Source organism: Tenrec ecaudatus, chromosome 9 (genome assembly GCF_050624435.1).
Source record: "Tenrec ecaudatus isolate mTenEca1 chromosome 9, mTenEca1.hap1, whole genome shotgun sequence".
Lineage (NCBI taxonomy): Eukaryota > Metazoa > Chordata > Mammalia > Afrosoricida > Tenrecidae > Tenrec > Tenrec ecaudatus.
Window position 1 is genome coordinate 102,306,467 of NC_134538.1, and position 23,119 is coordinate 102,329,585.

A 23,119-nucleotide genomic window follows, 5' to 3' on the forward strand; every position below is an offset into this window, starting at 1 on the left:
ACACTGAGGCAGATAGGAGCTGGAGGCACAACCAATCCAGGTCCCTTCAGGACCAGGGGTGTGAGGGGCGATACTGGGAGAGTAGAGGGTGAGTGGGTTGGAAAGGGGGAACTGATTACAAGGATCTACATGTGCCCTCCTTCCTGGGGGATGGACAACTGAAAAGGGGGTGAAGGGAGATGCTGGATAGGGCAAGATATGACAAAATAATAATTTATAAATTATCAAGGGCTCATGAGGGAGGGGGGAGTGAGGAGGGAGGGGAAAATAGAGGACTTGATGCAAAGGGCTTAAGTGGAGAGCAAATGCTTTGAAAATGATTAGGGCAAATATACAGATGTGCTTTATACAATTGATGTATGTATATGTATGGACTGTGATAAGAGTTGTATGAGTCCCTAATAAAATGTTTAAAAAATAGAAAGAAAGAAAAGCTGGAATAGAGCATATCGTCTGAACCTGAGTTTCCTGCACTGAAAAACTCCTGGAAGCCAGGGAAAGTTCTTCCCAGACATCTCATTGTAAGGCACCAGAATACCAAAGCTAGAGAAATAAGCATCTGCGCCCATAGCCAGGGCTTTCGATTCAGACTTCTAACCTCTAAAACTGTAAAAAAACAAAACAAAAAAGCATACTTACTAAAGCCACCCACTTGAGGTATTTCTGGAATAGCAGCTTGACTCAATGACGACAACAACAAGTAACATCAACCTGCGTGTACATGATAAATGCATCATAAATGTATGCTCACTGGTGGCCCAGTGCTTAGGCATTGAGTTACTGAACCCAAGGTCAGAAGTTTGAAGCCACCAGCTGCTTGACGGGGGAACTAGACAGGACTTTCTATTCCGGTAAAGAGTTAAAATCTTGTAAACCCACAGAGGCAGTTCTACCCTGTCCTCTGGGGTGATTGAGTCAGAAAGGACTCATCGGCAGTGAATCACTGTTCTATGCCACTGAGATTTTGTGGTCGTGTGTTATGTAGTGTGATTGCTGCTGTGGCTAGTGAATTCACTTCTTCCCCAACACCTTCTCCCCTCTCTTTCTCTTGCTCCATTTTCCTCACCTTGTAAAAGACTCAGTTCCCTCCTCAGTTAGCACTGGCAACTTACATGCATCAGCTGTCTGCTAAAAAATAATAGAAACTCAGGCACTCTACTTCCAAAGTTTGTCATAACAAAAGAATGGAATTCATATAAAAGGAATTCATATGAGTAGGCACCTCATGCTCTGAAATGTTTTTATTATTCATTTGTGCATGCCACTATCATTGTGAATAAATTTCACTATAACTTCACATATTACAAATTGAGTACGATGATGAGGGCAACTCTGACTTGAAAGTCATTTTCATCCTATTTCTGATTGTATTGTGGTGTTTCTGCAGAAGCTATTGAGAGTGCGAGGAGAGAGAATAGGTGAGTTCTTACTCCGTTCCTCTAAGTCTTTCCCTCCCCCAACCACCTCTATGCAAAATCAATGGAGAAGCGATCTCAAAACACTCCATCCACACCCAGTGTGTCTAAGATCTTCCTTTCCCTTGACCTCCTGTCTATGCTGCCTTTCCCTCCGCCCCCAGCCTGTCTGTGATGGCGCAATATGCCAGCCGCACCATTGCCTTTTCTCCTTGACCAAGTAACCATCCCTTGAAAATATGTCATGTTCCAGATGCGTTCTAATCATAATACTACCACTGTGCTTCTGGATTAATTGGTCATAATGAATGTGGAGTTTTTCTTGATTTTGTATGCCCAGCCTGAAAGCATAATTAAATTTCATCTTTGGTTTCTGTAGCCTGAAGCAGCCATTCAAACTTAGCTGTCTTAAAGCTTTTGGATGAAGATCGAAAACACTAAAAAAAAAAAAAAAAAAAGATTCAACTTGTGAAAGACATAAGAACCCCCCCCTCAAAATAAATCTAAATAGAGCAAAAGAATGTCATAGACATATGTAGAAAAGGGAAGTACAATAAAATTGTTCATTTTCAAATATGGGACTATAATTTGATATTGTTTTGAAAAAGATTCCTTCACCCTCCACAGAACTCTTTGGAAATACTGTTAGACATTAGCTAAAACAACACGAAGACCCTTGTGCAAAAGAAACTAAGCTGAATTTTATTGAACCCTGTTTTCACCTTTAGAGACAGTCAGTCATTATGAAAACGTCTCCTTGAGAAATCACATGACTCTAACGCCCGCCTTTTATTTTGTTGGTTTGTGTCTAATAGATCCCTTGGGGGTCCCTTTCCAAGAAGCCAAATTGCCTACAGTTTAACTTATAATTCGTTGTTTTCAACGATTAAGAAAATGTTTAGGATCACAAAGAGGATAAGAATTTCCTGTAATCCCAACACGTAGAATATCCCAGTTACTGTTTTGGCTGATATAATGTCCTCTTCCCTGTGCTGTGCGTGTGTTAACAGAATAGGATCACAGAGCATCTACTGACTCTTCTCTTTAACAAGATACCGGGGGCATCTTTTCCTACCACGATGGTCACCTCTCCTTGTGAATGGCCTCACCAGTCAGTGTTTCATAGGACCTCAAACCGAGATAATAACCAGAGGGCCATACATTTGATACTGACTGATATCGAGCAAAGAGGGTGCTAGAAATGACTGCAGAGATGAGCTTAGTTTGTTCTTGCACTTTGAAAACCTATCTTGGATCTCCAGTATTCTTTGAATGATGACTACAAAATCTTAACCTTTAAGATTGCAAGGCCTGGACACCAGAAATTACTAAATATGTTATTGCTGAGAAAATAGTCCCACTGTTAGAAGGCTCAGTAAGGGAGAGATTTCTGTATCCTTTGTCACTTTGCTGCTGACACCGGTTAGACACAGTCATCGGGGCTGCGGTAAGCATCGCCCTGTCCCAGGTCTCTGTCCCATTGTGACATGACAGAAGCCTAGCGATTTAAAGGAACATCCCTGGGATTCTCAGCAGCAAGGCACTGGGGAGAGGTAGTGAAAAAAGCAGCCGACAAAACATGAAACCCACATTGAACAGGCAACACCTCTAGTCACATGTAGAATCAATGCTGGGCAAGATCAGTGCTGGAGACAAGAGAAGAGAGCATGCAGGTTTAAATCGGCAACAAAAGAGATGATTCAGAAGAAGCATGAATAAGATGGGATGGAAATCATTATTTAATCAGAACGATGAAAATACAACACAAAAGCCACAGGAATGTACTGGGGCTGAAGGGGGAGAAAGTGTGAACAACCCGAACGAGTAACATTACAGGAAAAAGCCCCATTCCAGAGATTAGAAGTGCTTGGTGGTGACTGGGGCGTCCCCCCAGTGAACCAAACCTACTTAATCTTTGATTAGTACTCCCGCTCACAGTGGAACCACTGCACATTGAATTTTAAGTTGAATCAACAACTTTCAGAAATGTATTTGTTTTGAAGCTTCATTCCCTAAGGCTATTTAATAATCACATTTGAAACATGGTGTCAACCATGCCCAAACCCATTCTCCACTGATGCCAGCGTAGGTGTGTAGTACACATCCACCCATACTTTTTTTTAAAAAATTGCAAGGCAGATGAAAGCTACACATGTGTCCAATTGTCCGAAAGACAATCCCTACTGGTACCGAAATTGAGAAACAACAATTGTGATGACATTTCCCACCCCTCCACCTCAAAGTAGCTGCGACCCAACTCATTGTTCACGGACGCAGCAATTTTCACATTACCGAGTCTTGCAGAAATCTGGAACTGGTTCCCAATGGAACCTACCTCATGCATCCATGGAACTCCAAAACAGACTTGACTGGTAAGGATTAGAAAAGTCTGCCTCCACCTCAAAAAACAAAGAAACAAACAAAAATCCTCAAACCCAAACAGTTCCTACCCCGGGAGCCCCGACTAGTGACTCTTGTGCCAATGAGATCCGGACGGTTTTCAATGGCTGTTTGCCCCCAAAGTGGATCACCAGGTTGTCCATCCGGCGGGTCTGTGGACACGAACTGCCAGCTTTTGGGTTCGCACAGAGCTCACGCAGAGAAGAAGCCCCTGTACTAAGGAGGGGTTCCTTCTCTGCTTTGGGATCCTGTGCTTGCTGCTGTTTGAATCTGTTTCCAGCAGAAAGCAGTGTACGATAATAAACATTTCTGAACGACAAGACCAGTCATTTTTACGTAAGTTCTTATGCAACACAAGCGCGAGCACGCTTTCCGCGAGCACACACGCACGCACTCCAGAGGAAATGGAAAAGTCGTGCAATAGTGTGCCCTGGGTGAATGTCTGCTAGCAGCTCTGGCTCGTTGACCCCACAAGACTTGGCAACAAAGTCCACCCAGAGATCTACTCTGGTCTCAAAAAGAGTTCCAGGGACCACTTCTTTCCCCCTTGAAGAAACCAACGGAAGAGTTTCCAGAGAATTGAACTGTTTATTCTGTTTTTCTTTACATGGGATCTCACCCATCGGAGCTCTTCAAGACAGGTGCTGTAGTCTAGGTTCTCCAGCCACAATGGTTGGTGTGGGCAGACAGACTTACAATGTGCTCATTGTGAGTACTCAATGATGCTAGGGCTTACATGCAGGCCTCCCTTCAGCATCCCTTTCTCAGCCTATCTTGGAAAGTAAATGCTTGTTAGATGCTAGATAAGTCACCCTTTACTGTTTCTGTCAGATATCATTCAGTGGGGGACAGTAATGTGCCTTGTGGAGATACGGTGAATTGGCTGTTTCATGGCACTAATCTGAAAGCATTCTTGCATTCAATTCAGCAGCCTGACTGCCAGACATCTCTTGAAATCATGTAAGAAAGAAAAAAAAGAAGGAAAGAATGGGATTCTTGTCTGGGAAGGCTGCTGCTGTAAAACCGTGAGCTGGTGTGCTAGCTGGCTGACGAGGCAGTGAATCCCATCAAAACCTGAGAGGCAGAGAGACTTGTGGGGAGGGAGGTAAAAAGTCACCTTAGTTATTGAATTTTTATGCTTATTATTAAATTGTCTACTTCCTAACTTTTAAAATAGAATTATTTTAATTAAAAAAGATAAATGATCTCACTCCAAGTAAAACTGTATGTATCTGTGTTGCTCGACTGCTTTCTGCCGACTTTCCCTCCTCCGAGGAGCCCCTGTGTCTACATCTTCTGCCTTGTGGTTTCTCATGTTACCTATCATTATTGCAGGTAGATATCATTTGTGCAAAGATTCTAATACATTAGATGTAAAGTTGAATTAGAACATGAACGTCACAAGGGGAGTGCTTTCTGTTCATGTTGTTCCTTACAGCATCCTAAGCACCTAAAACAGCGGGTGCTTCGTAAATAAATACTTGTTGAATGGTAAGACTTAGTGCTTGACCTGACCCAGAGGTAATTGCATGTCTTTGGATTATATATGGTGTGTGTGTGAGAGAGAGAGAGAGAGAGAGAGAGAGAGAGAGAGAGAGAGAGAGAGAGAGAGAGAGAGAGAGAGAATGAGAGAGAGAGAGAGAGAGAGAGAGAGAGAGAGAGAGAGAGAGAGAGAGAGAGAGAGAGAGAGAGAATGAGAGAGAAGGGTCAAAGGAAACAAGAAGAGAAAGTGGTTTGTTTTGGGGTGTTTTTTTGAGACAGTGGTTTGGGGAGAGGCATGGAGACTGAAATCATGCAGAGATCAAGTTGAAAGCTTGACATAACTTGAATTTGTGTACAAGACACGACTGGGGAAATAATCTCCTTCAAAGTCTTTTCTCCTACTGCTGAGAGGGAAGATAGCGCTGCGTGGATGGCACCCTATGAAAAGGAGACGCCACAGTGGACTTGTTTACTCCTAATACAAACACCATGGGACCGAGATTGATTTTAGAGTCAACATCATGGCTGACCCAATGGAGCTGGAAGCCCAACCCTAATCATCTGGAAGATTTCTGGCAAAATTCTTTACCATCCGCTAAAGCTTGGATCTCTGACATTGCCTAATCCTTTTTGGTTTCTGACTCAGTTTCCCTGTGAACTTTGGATTCCTAGGACAACATGAGATGGCCTATTTCACCATGAAAGGCCTTTCTCTTCATTGTGCATTTGTTTCCCAGATTCCAAATATAACTTGACTCCTACCTGGTGGCACATCATTGAAACTACGCAACAAATATGTCTCCTTTGCTTTACTTCTCTCTGGGTTTGTTACCCTGTAGCCTCCCCTCACCTCCTCCTCACCAGCCCCACCCCCAATCCAAGTGGAAGTGAGTAGTTGGGGAAATGTAGGCCTTTTATTTCTAATTCCCAATGGGTGAGAATATTGCAACTATTTTCGAATTCTACTTCCCTGCAATTATTTGTAAAATGACCAATGACTTTAATTGGAGGAGGAAAAGACACGTGACCAAGATCTACCAGAATACAATTAACTGCAGGAGAACTACTTAAGAAAAGTGTGCAGGAATAATTTATAGTATGTCATGTCCTTAGGGAAATCATACCCACTCCCAAACAAGAGTGTGGATTTTGTCTTCCAACAATAACTTCTTTTGGTAACCAAAAAAAAAAAGTCTACCCTTTATTTTGGAGAAACTATGCTGTCCTTATAAAAGACTAAAGAATAATCCACATAGACACTGCTCCCGTCTCTACTCTGACCCCAGCAGATCTCTAGGTAACACTACCCAGGGGGGTTGATTGCTCAATTGCTGGTATGAGCCTCACTAGGAACTAGGCATCTATTTTATCTTTGTTTCCTGACTGCTTAGTCTAGTGTTGCTGTTAGCTGCTGTTGAGTCCGTCCCACCTCTCAGCAAATATCCATGCAGCAGAACGCAACATGCCTGGTCCTGCCATCCTCACGATTGTTGTTATGTTTGAATCTATTGACTTAGTCACTGTGACGATCCGTTTCATTGAGGTCTTTTTCGATGACCCTCTGTTTTTCCAAGCGATTAATTCTTTCTGATAACATGTCCAAAGAATTTGAGATGAAATCTAGTCAACATCACTGCTAAGGAGAACTTTGGCTGTACTTCTAAGACAAATTTATTTATTCTCTGGCAGTCCACAGTATACTCAGTATTCTTCACCAATGCCTGAATTCAAGCACACCATTTCTTCTTTATTCTTCATTGTTCATTGTCTAACTTTCACGTGCATACAAGACCATTGAAAATACTCTGGCTTGGGTCAGGTTCACCTTGGTCTTCAAAGTGATATCTTTGCTAAGACTTTAAAGAGGTTTGTGCAGCAGATTTTCACAATGCTGTTTGGGATTCGATTTCTAGTCTGTTGTTTCTGTGAACACTGGTTGTACATTCAAGTAAAATGAAATCCTTGGAAAGTCCAATCGTTCCCTGATAGTCATGATGCTGCTCATTGGTTCCGCTGTGAGGTTGGTTTGCTTTGTGTGGAGGTGTAATACACACTGAATGCCGTAGGCTTTGATCTTCATCAGCGAGCGCTTCAAGCAAAGTCGTGTCATCTGCATACTGCCAGCCATTAATACATTCTCCTGATGCCTGTTCTTAATATAGTCCAGCTTCTTGAATGATCTGCTCAGAATACTGATTGAATAAGTATGGTTTAAAAAAATACAGCCAAAAAAAATACGGCCTTGAAGCATGCCTTTCGTGATTTTAAAACTCTCCAGGCAATTGTGATGCAACTACTACAGCAAGGTGACAGAAAGAGTAAGGCAAGGAGAACATAGCATTTCTCCACCTTAAGGAGTTAATAGAATGCTTGCAGATCCCTTATATCCCAGAAAGAACTTGTACTTTGATCTAAAAGTCATCGCTAATTATTTCTGGAATGTCATGGAAAGCATGTGAGGATCTTGATTTTTAAAATGGGAGGTGGAAGAATAATTTTGGAAATTACATATGTGATTCTAAAATCAACTTATGGCAAAATTTTAGACATTTTTGCTAAATGTGCATGATCATTTAAAATCATGATGCAAAAATCACCAGCACTAAGTAAGGATTAACTTAAAAATTGATGTCTTATGCATTATGCATCTTTTAAATATAGGGTTGAATATATTATTGGAACATGAGCCCATTTATTTTAGCAGGACATGGGCTAAAAATCTGGTGATTATCGTTCTTCTGATAATATTTTAGGTCTCCAATATGAGCACAAAGTTTGGCACATAAATTCACATGCAAAATGTGGATATAAATTAATTCATGAGATTTCTTGGGATAGAAGATAATAAATACAAACAGGAAAAAATGCAAACCAGATTTTTGGTTGCTTGAATGATAACTGGAATGCATCGATCTTTTGTCTTCCTTGTTCAGCATCCAACCTTCACATTCCTTTGGGGTGCTAAAACTACCCTGTCTTTGGTCAGGAGCACTCCAGTCCTCAGAGTAGTATCCTGGCCTTTCAACATGTTAAGCGTTCTTGTGTAGCAGATTTCCCAATGAATTGTCTCTTTTGATCTCTTGACTGTTATTATGGATCCAAGCAAGATGAAATTCTTGACAACTTCAATCTTTTTTCTATTTATCACAATGGTACCCATTGGTCCCGTTGTGAGAATTTTGGGTCTTCTTGACACTGAGTCGTAATCCACACTGAAGGCTGCAATCCTTGATCTTCATCAGCAACTGCTTCAAGTTCTCACTTTCAGTCACACAGATCGCCCCTCTGTCTATCACAGGTTGTTAATAAACTTCCCTGGAGTCCTGATGTTGCATTCCTCTTCATGTAATCCATCTTCTCTGATCATTTGCTCATAAGTATGGAGAGAGTATCCAACGCTGACACACACCTTCCCTGATTTTAAACCATGCATACTTCCTTCTGTTCACAGAACTGCCTCTCAATCCATGTACAGGTTCCACGTGAGCACAATGAAGGGTTCTAGAATTCTCATTCTCCTGAAGCCTATTTTTAGTTTGTTATAATGCACGGTCAACTTTGTGGGATAAGCATTAAAACACAAGTAGGTATGTTTCTGATAGTCTCTGCTTTTAGCCAACATCCATCTGGCAATGACATCCCTTGTTCTACATCCTCTTCTGAATCTGCCCTGAACCTCTCGCAGCTCCCTGTCAATGTACTGCTGTAACAGTTGTTGGAGTATTTTACTTGCCTGTGATATCAACGATATTGTTCTGAAGTTGGAACATTCTGATGGTCGCTTTCCCTTGGAATGTAAACAAATATGGATCTAGTCCAGTCAGTTGGCCAAATTCCTTGACCTGACAAATGACTGCTTCCGGTGCTCCATCTGCTTGTTCAAACATATCAGTTGGTATCCCACCAATTCCTGGAGCGTTTGTTTGTTTGTTTGTTTGTTTGTTTGTTTGTTAAAGCTTTCAATGCAGCTTGGATTTCTTCTTTAAGTACTATTGGTTCTTTCCGTAGAGATTCACCCATCCTGGGTTCCTATAGTGAAAAACATATGAAAATACAAAGGGCCAGAAATGCTAACAACGATAGCAAACTAAAATAGAGAAAAACTCCAGTTGGGAAGGAAACAGAAAATATTAAAAACCAAACCAACTCTAATATGGGTCAAAAGGGAGATCAAATGATAAGATGACAGATCTTAACCCAGTTATACCTGTCACATTTCACCTTCCAGTGCCTTCTCCTGACAGCGAGGCTTGTCTCGTCCCTGCTCTGTGCTCCGAGGGGATTCACCGGGGGTGTCCTCCACGTCCATGTGCCCTTCCCTTCGTTCTTTTAGTTCATAGAACTTTTAGATACATCAAAGGGAGATCAAATCAGATGCTGCATTTTAATCTACAATAATCCTTTCTCCAACACTCTCTAATGGCTAGAACTTTCACATCCCTTTAATAGTCAGATCAGAGTGAAGTCACGCGAGATTTAATCCACGTGTGGATCCTGCAAGTGGATTTTGGGCTTCCACGGTCATCCATAGCCCGTTGCAAGCCAGGAGCTCACACTTTAAACTCTGATACCATTCTCCTCTTTGGACTTGGATTTCATTATTTACAATCCTTGAGTCACACAGGTTGGTCTGCTTCTTCCATGTGGACTTGGTTGATGCCTCCCAGAATGCCATTTCTAACAATGAATGCAATTCTTCTCTAATCCTGTCATTCCCAGCAGAGTGAGCCGGATGAAGTCGGATTAAAAATGGCCAGTACCACTCAATTTCAGCTCACTAATATCCAAAATACTGGTCTTTATGCATTTCATATAATTTTTACACCTTCCAATTTTCCTATATTGCATGCTTCCAACTTTTGATGACTAATACATGTTTGTGGCGGTTTCTTCTCATTTTGAGCCACGCCCCATCTGCAAATGAAAGTCCTAAAGGCTTTACTCCATCCACATCATTATGGGCGACTCTATTTGAGAAGGCAGCTCTGCCTCAGGCCTCTGGAGCGCCCACTGAGCTGAGGGGCTCAGCTCCTGGCACTGCCTCTCACAAGGTTCTCCTGCTGTTCATGACGTCTATAGTAACTGACTATGCATACATGTTACAACGGCTAATTCTTCTGCAGTGGACAATGTTGTAGTTCTTCATAATCTATTGTTAGTCTGGAAGTTCTGCTGAAACCTGTTCCCCTTGGTCACCCTGCTGGCATTTGAAATACCCATGACATCGCTTCCAGCATCACAGCAACGCACAAGTCAGCACAGACTGACAAACTGACAGACACATGGTGGTTGCCCTGCATTAAAGGCTCTTAATGTCCCCACTATTTTATCATTGATGGTCTTTGACATTTAGGTCTTTGAACCATCTAGAGGTTATTTTTGTATATGGTGTGAAAGACACTCTCTTCATTTGATTTCTTCTTCTCTTCTTTTGTTGAAAGACACTCTCTTCTTCATTTGATTTTTGGTTTGTTTTGGCCTTTGTCAAAGATCAGTTGTCTGTAGGTGGATGGCTGTGCTTCGGGATCCTTCTTCCATCCTATTGCCATGTAGCTATGATTTGACCAGCACCGGCATCACTCTGATTTCTGAAAATCTCAAGCTTCAAATACTGGTTCTTCTCCTATCAAAATGCCACTCAATGGGACTTTCTACGACTTTATCTATTTTAATGAATGAAAAGCTGCAACTTCTGAAGATACTTTCTTAATTTCTGGGTAAGAAGCCATAGCTTGTTTGTGGTAGCTTTATTTCCCACCACCCAGTGCCGTAACTATAGTACAAACTCAGTAATTATTAAACCAATGAATGAAAATATTTGGTTACATAGTTTCTAATATCACCTATTATTCTTACAACAGTTGAACAATAGTACTGTTTTTCATATATATAATATATATCATTTTATGGCCTTAATACATTTATTTTACCACAAAGCCAGCTGACTTTGGAAAGTCTAAGTCCCACTGCAGTTAGAATAGGAATGGTCTTTCTCTGCCAAATATATAATGTACCCGGAATCAGGGGTTTTGCAGTTGAAATGGAATTCAAACCTCTTGGTGTTAAGATGCATTTACACTTGGCAAATCAATACTTCTTGTTCGTAGAATAAAAGTTCCTTTAAAAGTCTAAAAAAGCTGCTCTGGGATCAACTAGTTTGCAAAGACAAAACAAAACAAAAAACCCACCATTTTGCTTATTTAAATTTAAATGAATTAAAAACACATGGGTTAAATTTCCTTGAAAACACATATGGCTCATTGAATGGGAGGAAAGGGGGCATGGCAAAAAGCAGCGTGGGTTTTATTGAACCCCAACTCTTTCAAAAATAGTTTAAGCTTCTTGATGAGCTCCAACCACAGTTACTGAACATTTGAAATGTGAGGCTTTCAAATGAAGGCCAAAAAAGATATTTAATAAAAAATTTTTAAACTAAATTACTATAAAATGCTGCTTGAGTTTGACTGAGAGTTCATATAATTCATTTAATGAATTCTACAGACTCTTTTATAGAATTCTTTTAAATTATAGTCTTAAAACACTACATATGGCCTAAATCCCTCAGATCTGCTCTTCATGTGAGCTGTCGCTTATCTCTAGTCCTTTGATGAACGGTGGCCTGCATTGCTATTGGAGATATTCCAAACAACCTTGGCACTTGCTAAAACTATTTGTAAAAGTTGTTCTGTGTTATATTGCCTTGGACCACATTTGTTGTTGTTGTTTTGTTTTTCCCAAAGAAGAGATTTCATGCATTCACCTGGCTTGGCTGATTCCGTCACAGCATTGCTAACCTTTCCGACCTCTGCTTTCCACTCCTTCCATTCGCTTTCTAAAAGTCCCCGGATGGGGCACATGGCTGGTGACCTACAGTCCTGAAGGTTGAAGTCTATCAAGAGGCACCTCAGAGAAAACCTGCCAATCTACTTCCCAAACCTCCACCATGGAAAATCCCATGGGACACAGTTCTACTCTGACACCCTAGGGGTGATCAGAAGGCAGAATCAACTGGACCACAGAATTTCATTTTCGTCTTCACCAACGCGAACTTCGAATGTTCCCTCTTTGAAAGCAAACATGGTGTTCACACCATGGATACAGGGTGGATCGACGAGAACAGTCTCAGGTTAAAATGCCTCCTACTATCGCTATGTCACGACCAGTCGTGGGGGTGCCAGGCACAGTTACTTTAAGTCTACATAGCTAAGTACATAGAACACTTAGCTATAAAGTACATACAACTTGCAGTCTTCAGCTAGACTGCTGGGTGCTGAGTGGGTAGAATACTTATTTAGCAAAATTCGAATGGGCATTAAGTTCTCAGTGCCCTGACCTCCACCCCCCGACCCCAGAATTAAGCCTTTCTTCAATGTTTGTATGTTTGCAATTGAGGCTCAAAACCCACTGAGCTATCGAGTTCATGTCAACTCATAGGAACCTATCGGTCAGGGTAGGACTGCTCCCTGGGGTTTCCAAGACTGGGATTCTTTGGGGGGTAGGGAGCCCTGTCTCTCTCCCTAGGATTGCAGCCCAGTGTGTGAGCACTGTGGTGCAGGACGCCTCCAACTGAGGTTACTGTGGAGAAGACACAAAACCCGTTTCCCTTTGAGGTAGCTGCACGCAGATTGTCCTACTGATGAAAAACCAAGCCAAACCCACTGCCACCGAGTGGATTCCGACTCACAGCAATCCTATGTCGTGTTTCTGAAGCTGCAAGCATTTATGGGAGCAGATAGCTTTGTCGTTCCCTTGTGCAGTGGCTTGTTGGTTTGAACCAGCCATCTTGCAGTTCAATCTTCATCCAACACGGCACCACCAGGGTTCCTCCATGCTACCGGGAGTGGCTCATCAAGAAGTACTTTACAGAGCATCCCTCTTGCCTGTATTGCTTTAGCTTGAAGTATGGTACAATGACAAGCAACTCTAAAGTCTCAGGGTCCTGCTGACCCCTGCCCCCCAAATAGTTCTCTTTTCTGCTTATATTATTTACTTGTCACTAACCACTTGTGGTTCTGTTCCCCATTATCTTCAATGCCCCACCCGGGACATTACATAATCTTGTGGCAGAGCAAAAAAGAGAGGGCAGAGATGCATAATGGCTCTTGAAGGTTTCGCTCAGGAATACTGGTCTGAAACAGGAGGAAGAGTAAAAATGAAATGAACTTGGAGTCTTGAGTGACATACAAGTTCATTTCAAATATATGGAAGAAAAAAAACTAAATAAATGGGGTGCATGATTTTCATCTATGTTTCATCAGCTGAAGTAAGTCATCTAGCCAAGCTTAAATGTCAAGCTTCAAGGAAGAGGGGAAGCATTTTTAACTATGAGATATGTAGACCCATGAATAGTGTCAGAGTAAGAATTCTGCCAATAGTATTTTTCAATATGTCTTATTTTCAATTGCCTCATATGAATGTGGAAGTTGGAAGACAAGGAAAACTGATGCATTTACAGTACGATGCTAGGAAGAATATTAAAAGTCCTACTGACTGCCAGAAGAACAGTCAGAATGCTCTTTAGGACGAGGCTTCACTTGCATGTTCTTTGCACACGTTATGGGAGATAACCGATCCCTGAGAAGAGACAGCATTCTTGGTGAGTTGTACAAGATGAATGAAAAAGAATAAGACATTGGTATAAGTTTCTCATTTTCATTTCCTTCCTCCCCCACTCTCCCACCCTCTTGAACCCTTGATAAATTATAAATTATTATTATTTTCATATCTTACACCATCCACTGTCTCCCTTCACCCATGTTTCTGTTGTTTGTCATCCTGGATGAGGGTGGTTATACATCTATTGTTGTGATCCGTTCCCCTGTTCTCCCCCACATTCCCCCTACCCTCATAGTATCGCTACTTCCATTACTGTTAATGATGGGTTTATCTGTTCTGGATTCTGTGTCTCAAGAGCTCCTATCTGTATCAGTCCACATGCTCTGGTATAGCCAGATTTGTAAGGTAGAACTGGGGCCATGATAATAGCGGGAAGGGGAAGCGCATTAAAGATCTAGTGGAATGTTATATGTTTTGTTGGTGCTATACTGCATCCAGACTGGTTCATCCCTTCCTTGTGACCCTTCTGTGAGGGTATGTCCAATTGTCTACACATGGGATTTGGGTCTCCACCCACCCACTCTCCTTCACATTGATATGATTGCTTAATTTGGGTCTTCTGATGTCTGATCCTTGATCCTGTCAACACCTCATGATCATACAGGCTGTGGTGTTTCTTTCATGTGGGCTTTGCTGCTTCCCTGCTAGATGGCCACTTGTTTATCTTCAAGTCTTTAATACCCCAGGCGCTGTGTCTTTTAATAACCAACCACCATCAGCTTTCTTCACCACATTGACTTATGCACCCATTTTGTCTTCAGCGATGGTGTCAGGGAAGGTGAACATCACAGAATTCTAGGTTATTAAAACAAAGTATTCTTGCATTGAGGGAGTACTTGAGTAGAGGCCCAGTGTACATCTGCTACCTTAATACTTAACATAAATATATGTACATAGATCTATGTCCCTATCATTATATATCAATATAGTTACATGCCTATATTTATACCTCTATAAATGTCCTTTCCCTCCTAGTTCTTTCCTCTATTCTCCTTTTATTCCCCTACCATGTTTGATCTTCATTTGGCTTTCAGTAATTCCTCTCAACTATCTTGCACTTGATCAAACCCCATCAGGCATTCTTCTCTTTCCTTGCCGTTGATTTCAGATCACTTGTTGTTCCTTTATCCCTGGGTTTGTTGGCTTCACCCTTCCTTTCCCCCACCTCTCCCACTCCCATGTCCCCCTGGAACCATTGGTCCCATTGTTTTCTCCTCTGGATTTTTATCCTGCCTATCTTATATAGCTAGACATGGGGGTGGCATGTGGGGGAAACCTATGTATAGTTCCAGGTCTGTCTGTTGACCTTTATGAATGTTTTCTGATCGAGTCTGATGAGGTGCTAAGCCCTGCCCCCAAAGTCTAAAGTCTATTTTGGGGATTCCTTGGGGACTTCATTGTTTTGCTCCCCTTACTGCTCTTTTGCACTCTCTTTGTGTTTTGTCCCAGTGTATGAGAGTCAAACTGGACATAATTCTCGCACTGTGTCTCCAGTGTTGTGCCCCGCAGAACTATGGGTCAGTGAGGGGACACCATGTCTCATGGTGGGGCCAACCCTATGATCCTCTCTGTGCATTGGCTGCTCCAAGCAGAAATATCATCCTCAGGGCTTGGCGGGTCAGTTCTCTCCCTCCCTCCCTCCCTCCCTCCCTCTCTCTCTCCTTCCCTCTTAGTTTGATCCTCTATGTTCTGAGAAGACCCACCCCTCTCCCTGAGCTGTATTTTCAGTGCTGTCCTCTGTCGTGCATTCGTCTGGAGCAGGGGTCCACGTCGCTGGGATTGGGGCCAGCCCCACAGACCTCTCTGTTCACTACTTCATGCTAGTATGCTGCCTTCAAGTCTTAGCACACCAGTTTGAGGTCTGGTCCCTCTCTCCCTTTCCTGTAGAGATGAAAAGGATGATGGCAACATATTTACAAATGTGCTCGACACAATGAATTATGAATTGTTATAAGAGCTGAAAGAGCCCCCAGCAGAATGATCTTTACAAAAAGAAGAAGACAATCAAGCAAATGGTTTAACATTGTCTACAACAGTGGGCTCAAACTTAACAATTGTGAAGCTGGTGCAGGACTTGGCAGTGTTTCCTTCTGTATAGGGTTGCTATGAGTCAGAACTGGTTCAATAACACCAAATCTTAAGTCTATCTCTAACCTCATTGTCATAAAGTCAATTCCAACTCATATAGACTCTATGGGGCAGGATAGAACTGCCTCCGTGGGTTTCTAAAACTGTAAACCTTTATAAGAGTAGAAAAGCACCGTCTTTCTCCCAAGGAGCAGCTGGTGGTTTTGAACTGCTGACCTGGGGGTTAGCAGCCCAATGTGTAACCCCTATGCCACCAAGGCTCCCTATTCTCAAAAAAGTTAGCTAATTTATATATTTTAATGATATCAAAATCTCCTTTCAGAGTTTATTCAATGGTGAATTATCAGCTGGTTATAGGACACTTTGATATTGTCAAGAGAAAGATTCTTCTTGGGTTTTCCCACTAGTATCTTATTTGCTCCATAATACAATATGACTGCATGAGACTTCCTGTTTATCATTTACAGTATCTAGATCTTATCACTATTTTCCCCTTGAGGTGATTTTGTTTAACTCATTTGTAGCTAACAACCAAAACTGTAGGTTAAAAAACCTCTGTATCTCCAATTTTCTTTATTAAAAATTTCCCCTTGAATTTTATAATGTCCAAATGGAACTTATTTTGTGTTTACTACATTTTAAAGATATTTTTGTAGAGTTCTTTTTTTAAGCAATGTTTTTTTTTCCTTTTCCCATAACTGAACAAAATTTTACTGATTTTATTCATTTGCTGCAAAAAAAAGAAAAAAAAACATCTTTAAGCAAGCATGGAAAATTTTAGTCTCAAAGGAACATTTTGGAAGAGAGTTAAATAAACAAAAGAAGGATTTGGTTTAGAAAAGTTTTCTGACATTTAACTACAACAATGCCAGCTGAATCTAGGGACACGGTATAAATATAGACAACATTACTTTTCTCTTAATAATGATCATATTAATATTAAAAAGCTAAGAACAATATAACAGTCATTGTACTAAAGTTCTAATCTAGTTGTGGTGAGTCTTCCAAGGTGCCTCGGGGTATATTTGAACCTCCACTTTTTCCATTAGAATCTGCTCAGTTAACTAGCTGCACATCTGCACCACTACTAATAAAGTAATTCACTGTATTACACATTTACTATGTGTTAGTATTAGATATATTATCTTATTTAATCCCCAGATCATACATATGAGGTAAGTGACCTTATTATTTCTAGGCTACAGAAAATAACAACAACAATCACAAACACTGAGGTTTTGAGAGGTTAAGATCACAAAATTAGTGAATTGCTGAGCAGTCTTAACCTGACTCGAGAACCTAAAATGAGCTTTTATGTCCTTATTTGCTAAGTGGAGACCTATGGGCAAGAGCAGGTAGGAACTTACTAGAAGTGCAGACTTTCAGACCCACAGCTGAGATGGCATTGGGAACTCCAGGGGCTGGACCCCCAAAAATCTGTGTTTTAACAAAACAAGCCCTCTAGGTAATTCTGAAAGTTTCCGAATCATTACATTATTCTGTACTTTCTCCAACAATGTTTTTTGGTGTTTTTTTTTTGCTAGAACTTTTGTCTAATTCTCTTTTCACTTTATTGAGGTACATAACAAGTATAAAGTTCACTAATCTTACTTGACAGACAATGATTGCTTATGTCTGTAGACAGCCATGCAACCACCACCAGGTGAAAGTATAGAATTTGCCCAGCATCCCAGAAAGGGCCCTCAAATCCCTCCCCAGCAAATCCCCTTCCCTTCTACAAAACAGCAATCACTGTAAGATTTATCATTTTGTGTCAGATATCATTTTTGTGCTCTGCTCAAATTCCTGTTAGGAGGTCAGCTGGTCTATTCCCAGATGTTATGAAAGTTAGATGTTAGCAACCAACAGCTAACCCACATCCAGGAGGGCATTTGATTTAGGGTATTTTAATAAAGAAAGTTGGAGATATAGAGGTTTTTAATCTAGAGTTAGGGTAATTAGCTACAAATTAGTTAAATAAAATTGAATCTTGTTTGTAACCTGGGCAGTTCTTGGGCAGTAATCACTTTCTCCTAAATATCTTCAAATCCCATGTCTAGTTCCTTTTGCTCAGTCTTAAATTTCATAAAATTGAAATGATACACTAAGTATTTTTGATGTCTGCTTTATTTTGGTGAGAGATTTGTTCATGTTGTGCATTTGCTGGGAACACATGGTTTCACTGTTGGGTGGTATTCCATGATACGCACACACTACCATTCATCGACTCATTCTTTTAGGGATGAACATCTGGTTATTCCTGGTGTTCTACTTTTGGATTTTGGTTTATGATTAAAGGTGTTATGAATATTCTCATATATTTCTTTCACGGAAGATATGTTTTCACTTCTCTTAGGTAAATATCTGAGAATAGAATTGCTGGAATAGAGTATAAATTTATATTTAACTGCAATAGTTATTGCCCCAAAGCTTTTCAAAGTAGTTGCATGAATGCATACTCCCAGCAGGCATTTATAAGCTTTTCAGTAGTTCCACATTCTTGCCTACACTTGATTTTTTTTAATTTAATAAATATCTTTATTGGGACTCATGCAACTCTTATCACAGTCCATACATACATCAACAATGAAACTCAAAACCTTCCTCTAGTTCTTGAACGCCTTCCTCCCCTCCCAATTATCATGATCCCAATTCTACCTTGCGGACCTGGTTATACCAGAGGATGCACAGTGGTGCAGTAGGGATCTGGAAACACAGGGAATCTAGGACGGATGAACTCCTCAGGACCAGCAGTGAGAGCGGTGACACCGGGAGGGAAGGGGGTATAGAAAGGGAGAACAGATCTTGGGGATCTATGTGTAACCTCCTCTCTGGGGGATGGGCAATCATTGCCCTCATCATTCTCAAAATTCTCCTTCCACTTGGGTTCCTGGAATCAGCTCATTTTCCTTTTTTTCCCTCCCCTTCCCTCCCCACTCCCCCCTGTCCCCTGCACCCTTAATAGTTTATAAATAATTATTTTATCTTATCTTACACTGCCTGGCGTCTCCCCTCACCCACCTTCCCATTGCCCATCCCCCAGAGAGAAGGTTACACATAGATCCCCGAGATTGGTTCTCCCTTTCTACACTCCCTTCCCTACCGGTGTCACCGCTCTCACCGCTGGTCCTGAGGAGTTCATCCGTCCTAGATTCCCTGTGTGTCCAGATCCCTACTGCACCACTGTGCATCCTCTGGTCTAATCAGATCCGCAAGGTAGAATTGGGATCATGATAATTGGGAGGAGAGGAAGGCGTTCAAGAACTAGAGGAAGGTTTTGAGTCTCATTGTTGCTACACTGAACCCTGAGTGACTCATCTCCTCCCCACTACCCCTCTGTGAGGGATGTCCAGCTGTCTACAGATGGGCATTGTGTCCCCATCACTGCACTCCCCCTCATTCACGGTGATGTGATTTTTTCCCCCCTGCCTTTGTTGTTTGAAACCTGTTCCCCTCTGCCCTTCGTGATCACACATGTTGGTGTGCCGCTTCCATGTAGGCTTTGTTGCTTCTGGGCTAGATGGCCTCTTGTTTACTTTCAAGCCTTTAAGTCCCCAGACGCTATATATCTCAATAGCTGGGCACCATCAGCCTTCTTCACCACACTTGCTTATGCACACATTCGTCTTCAGCGTTTATGTGAGGAAGGTGACCACACAATGATGGTTTTTGTTCCTTGGTGTCTGCTACCCGGTCCGTTCAATACCTTGTATTCGCTTAGGCTGTGTGCTTCTTCTGTGTGGGCTTTGTTGCTTCTGAGCTAGATGGCCACTTGTTTGCCTTCAAGCCTTTAAGACCCCAGATGCTATATCTTTTTGATAGCTGGGCACCATCAGCTTTTTTCACCACATTTGCTTATGCACACGTCTGTCTTCAGTGATCATGTCGGGAAGGTAGGTATCATGGAATGACCGTTTAGCTGGGCAAGGTGCTATTGCATTGAGGAACTGTGCGCGAGGAGGCCCAATGTCCACCTGCTACCCTACTACTCAACCTATAAATATATGTACATAGGACTATTTCCTCCATATTCATAAATATATTTACATATGTACATGTTTGTATTTAGGCTTCTGTGTATGCTCTTTGCTTCCTACTCCTTTCCTCTATTTCCTTATGCTTTCCTCCCGTCCCACTACCATGTTCAGCCTTCATTCTGGTTTCAGTAATTCCTCTCAGTTACCTCACCCTTGGGTCACTCCCTACCAATTCTCCCTTCCCCTCCCTGGTACTGGTTTTGAACCACTCGCTTTTCCCTTGTCCCTGTGTTGGCCAACACCTCCTCCCTTCCCCTACTCCCACGCTCTCATGTCCCTCCTGGACCGTTGGTCCCGTTATTGTCTTCTCTCATTGTTTGTCCAGTCTATCTTGTCTAGGTGGACCTGCTGATATAGTAATATGTGCATACAAATGCAGATGGCTTTGACAGCACCCAAGTGGCACATAAGAACATGGCTTCGACAGCAGCAACACCAACACGCTGATAGACAAAAAAGCCACTAACATACAAAATTTACAAGGTAAAAAAAGAAAAGAAAAAATAAAACAAAAAGACGGCAAAAAAATTTTAAAATTCTGTTAGTAGTTTGAGGTCTGTTTGTTGTGATACTGTTATTCATTCTAAACTTCACTCTGGATAAGTGTACACAAATACTTCACTATTATTTTGATTTTCATTCTTCTGATAAGTCATGATGCAAATACTTTTGCATATATTTATTGGAAAATTGAATATCCTCTATGTGAGGCATCTGTTCACATTTTTGTCCATCTGATTTTTCAAAAGTATTGATTTTGCAGAAATTCTTTTAATATTTTTGGAATAAATTGTTTTTTTGCCAGATACATGTACTTGAAAAAATGTCTTTATGAAATATTTTCTTCCAGGCTATGATTTTATCTTTTCACTCTTGATATTATCTCTTGATAAATAGAAATCCTGGATTTACCAAAGTCTAATTTATTTGTTTTTTACAGTTAGGGTTTCGTGTGTCCTTTTAAACAAATATTTTCCAACTTCATGCTTTTGTTGTAAGATGCCATCAGTTTGGTTCTGAGTCATAGTGCCAACTTGATACCGCAGCAGGAAACCCAGCCTGCTCCTGCACCATCTTCACACTTGCTGTTACATGTGAGCCCATTGTTGCAACGATTGTGCCAATCCATATCAGCAACAGTCTTTTGTTCACTTTCGTCCATTTACCAAGAATGATGTCCTTCCTTTGCCAGTGACTGGTCCAAAGTACACAAGATGAAGTTTAGACATCCTCTCCTCTAAGGAACATTCTGACTATTTCTAAGACAGAGCTACTTAGCAGTCCATGGTATCTTCAATACTCTTCACCAGGACCATAATTCACATGTGTTGATTCTTCTTCAGTCTTCCTTAGTCAAGGTTCAACGTTCACGTGCATTTGAGGTGATTGAAAATACCGTGCCTTGTGTCAGGAGCAACTTAGTTGCCCCTTCCCCACCCTAAGTCCATGAAATATTCTTCTATTTTGCTTTCTAGACATTTTATAGTTTTACTCTATGTTGCGGTTGAGTAAAATGTCTTAATACATGTCAATTAAGTTATAGTCATTCCCACTGATATGTTGTTCTGGTCTTAAGGAGCCTTACTAATATTCTGTTTATTTGTATTTTCAAGTATAAAGAGAGGAGTATTAGGATCTTGAACTAAAATTCTGGATTTCTCCTTTCAGTTGTGTCCATTTTAAATCTATACATTTTGAAGTATATCCATGTAGGATTTTTAAGTTGTCTTGATAATTGAGAAGATGATGTAGAATATTCTAATGAACCGTATACAGACTTGAAGTTAGAAAACCAAAAGGAGCATTTCCCAAATGGAAAGACTGAAGAAAAGCTCAATCCTCGAGGTGTGATGCTGGAGGATCCTCTGGGCAAAATATTGAACTGAGCAGGAAGCATCAGAAGCATTCAGGAATGGACAGACTACCAATTGGATGTTTCCACAAATGGGTGAATTACTGGAAGTACTGACGAGTCTATGAAAACAAAATTAGCAAGCCAGCTACCTGGCCAACCCTCTGAAAAAAAATCAATATTTGCGCCCATTCAAAAAAAGGCGATCATCTGGAAATCTGGAATTATCAAGCAATATCCTTTATATCACATGCAAAATTTTTTTCTGAAGATAATTTAAAACATAAAAATGGTTGTAGCAGTACATTGATTGGAACTGCTGGGCTCTGAAAAGGATGTGGAATGATATTACTGCTGATGTCAGAAGAATAAGGCTGAAAACAGGATATAAAAAAGATATTTGCCTGTGTTTCATTGATTAGTCAAAAGCATCCTTTTATGTGGATCATAACAAATTGTGGATGTATTGGGGAAATGGGAACCACAGAATACTTCATTGTGCTCATAAGAACCTGTACATAGGTCCAGAGATATCTGTTTGAACAGAGCAAAGGCACACCGTATGGTTTAAGATTGGAAAAGGCATTCAGGGATTTTACTTTCACCAGTTATCCAGTCTATAATCTGAGATATTGAACTATATGAAGAAGAGCATAGCATTGGGATGGGAGGAAAACAGAAATACTCACAACTGAAGCCCTGGACCCCATCATGATAAATGGAGAAAAGATTGAAATTGTCTATATCATTTTACTTGGATCCATAATCAATGCCCTTGGAAACAGAAGTGGAGAAATCAACCAACACATCATACTGAAAATGCTGCAAAAGTCCTCTTTAAAGCTGTCAAGGGCAGACCTAGCACTTTGAGAAGTAAGGTGCAACTGAGGCAAGTCACACATTTGCAATGGCTTCAGATGCATGAGTAATCAGGACCACTATAAAAGAGGACAGAAGAAAAATTAATGCATTTCCTTTATGGAATTGACAAAAAATATTGAATAAACCATGGACTGCCAGGAGACGGAACACATTGAATCTCAAAAAAATGATAGTGTGGTAGTCACCTAATCTGGTGTCGATTTAAGGATTAAGAGTGTAGGGGTGGAGTCCAAGCTGTCAATCTGGGGATAGCCAATGAGACTCCTGTGTGGCCATGGCCTTCTCCTGAGAATTCTGAATTCGTCCTTGGAGACAGAAGACCTCTCTCTCTCTCTCTCTCTCTCTCT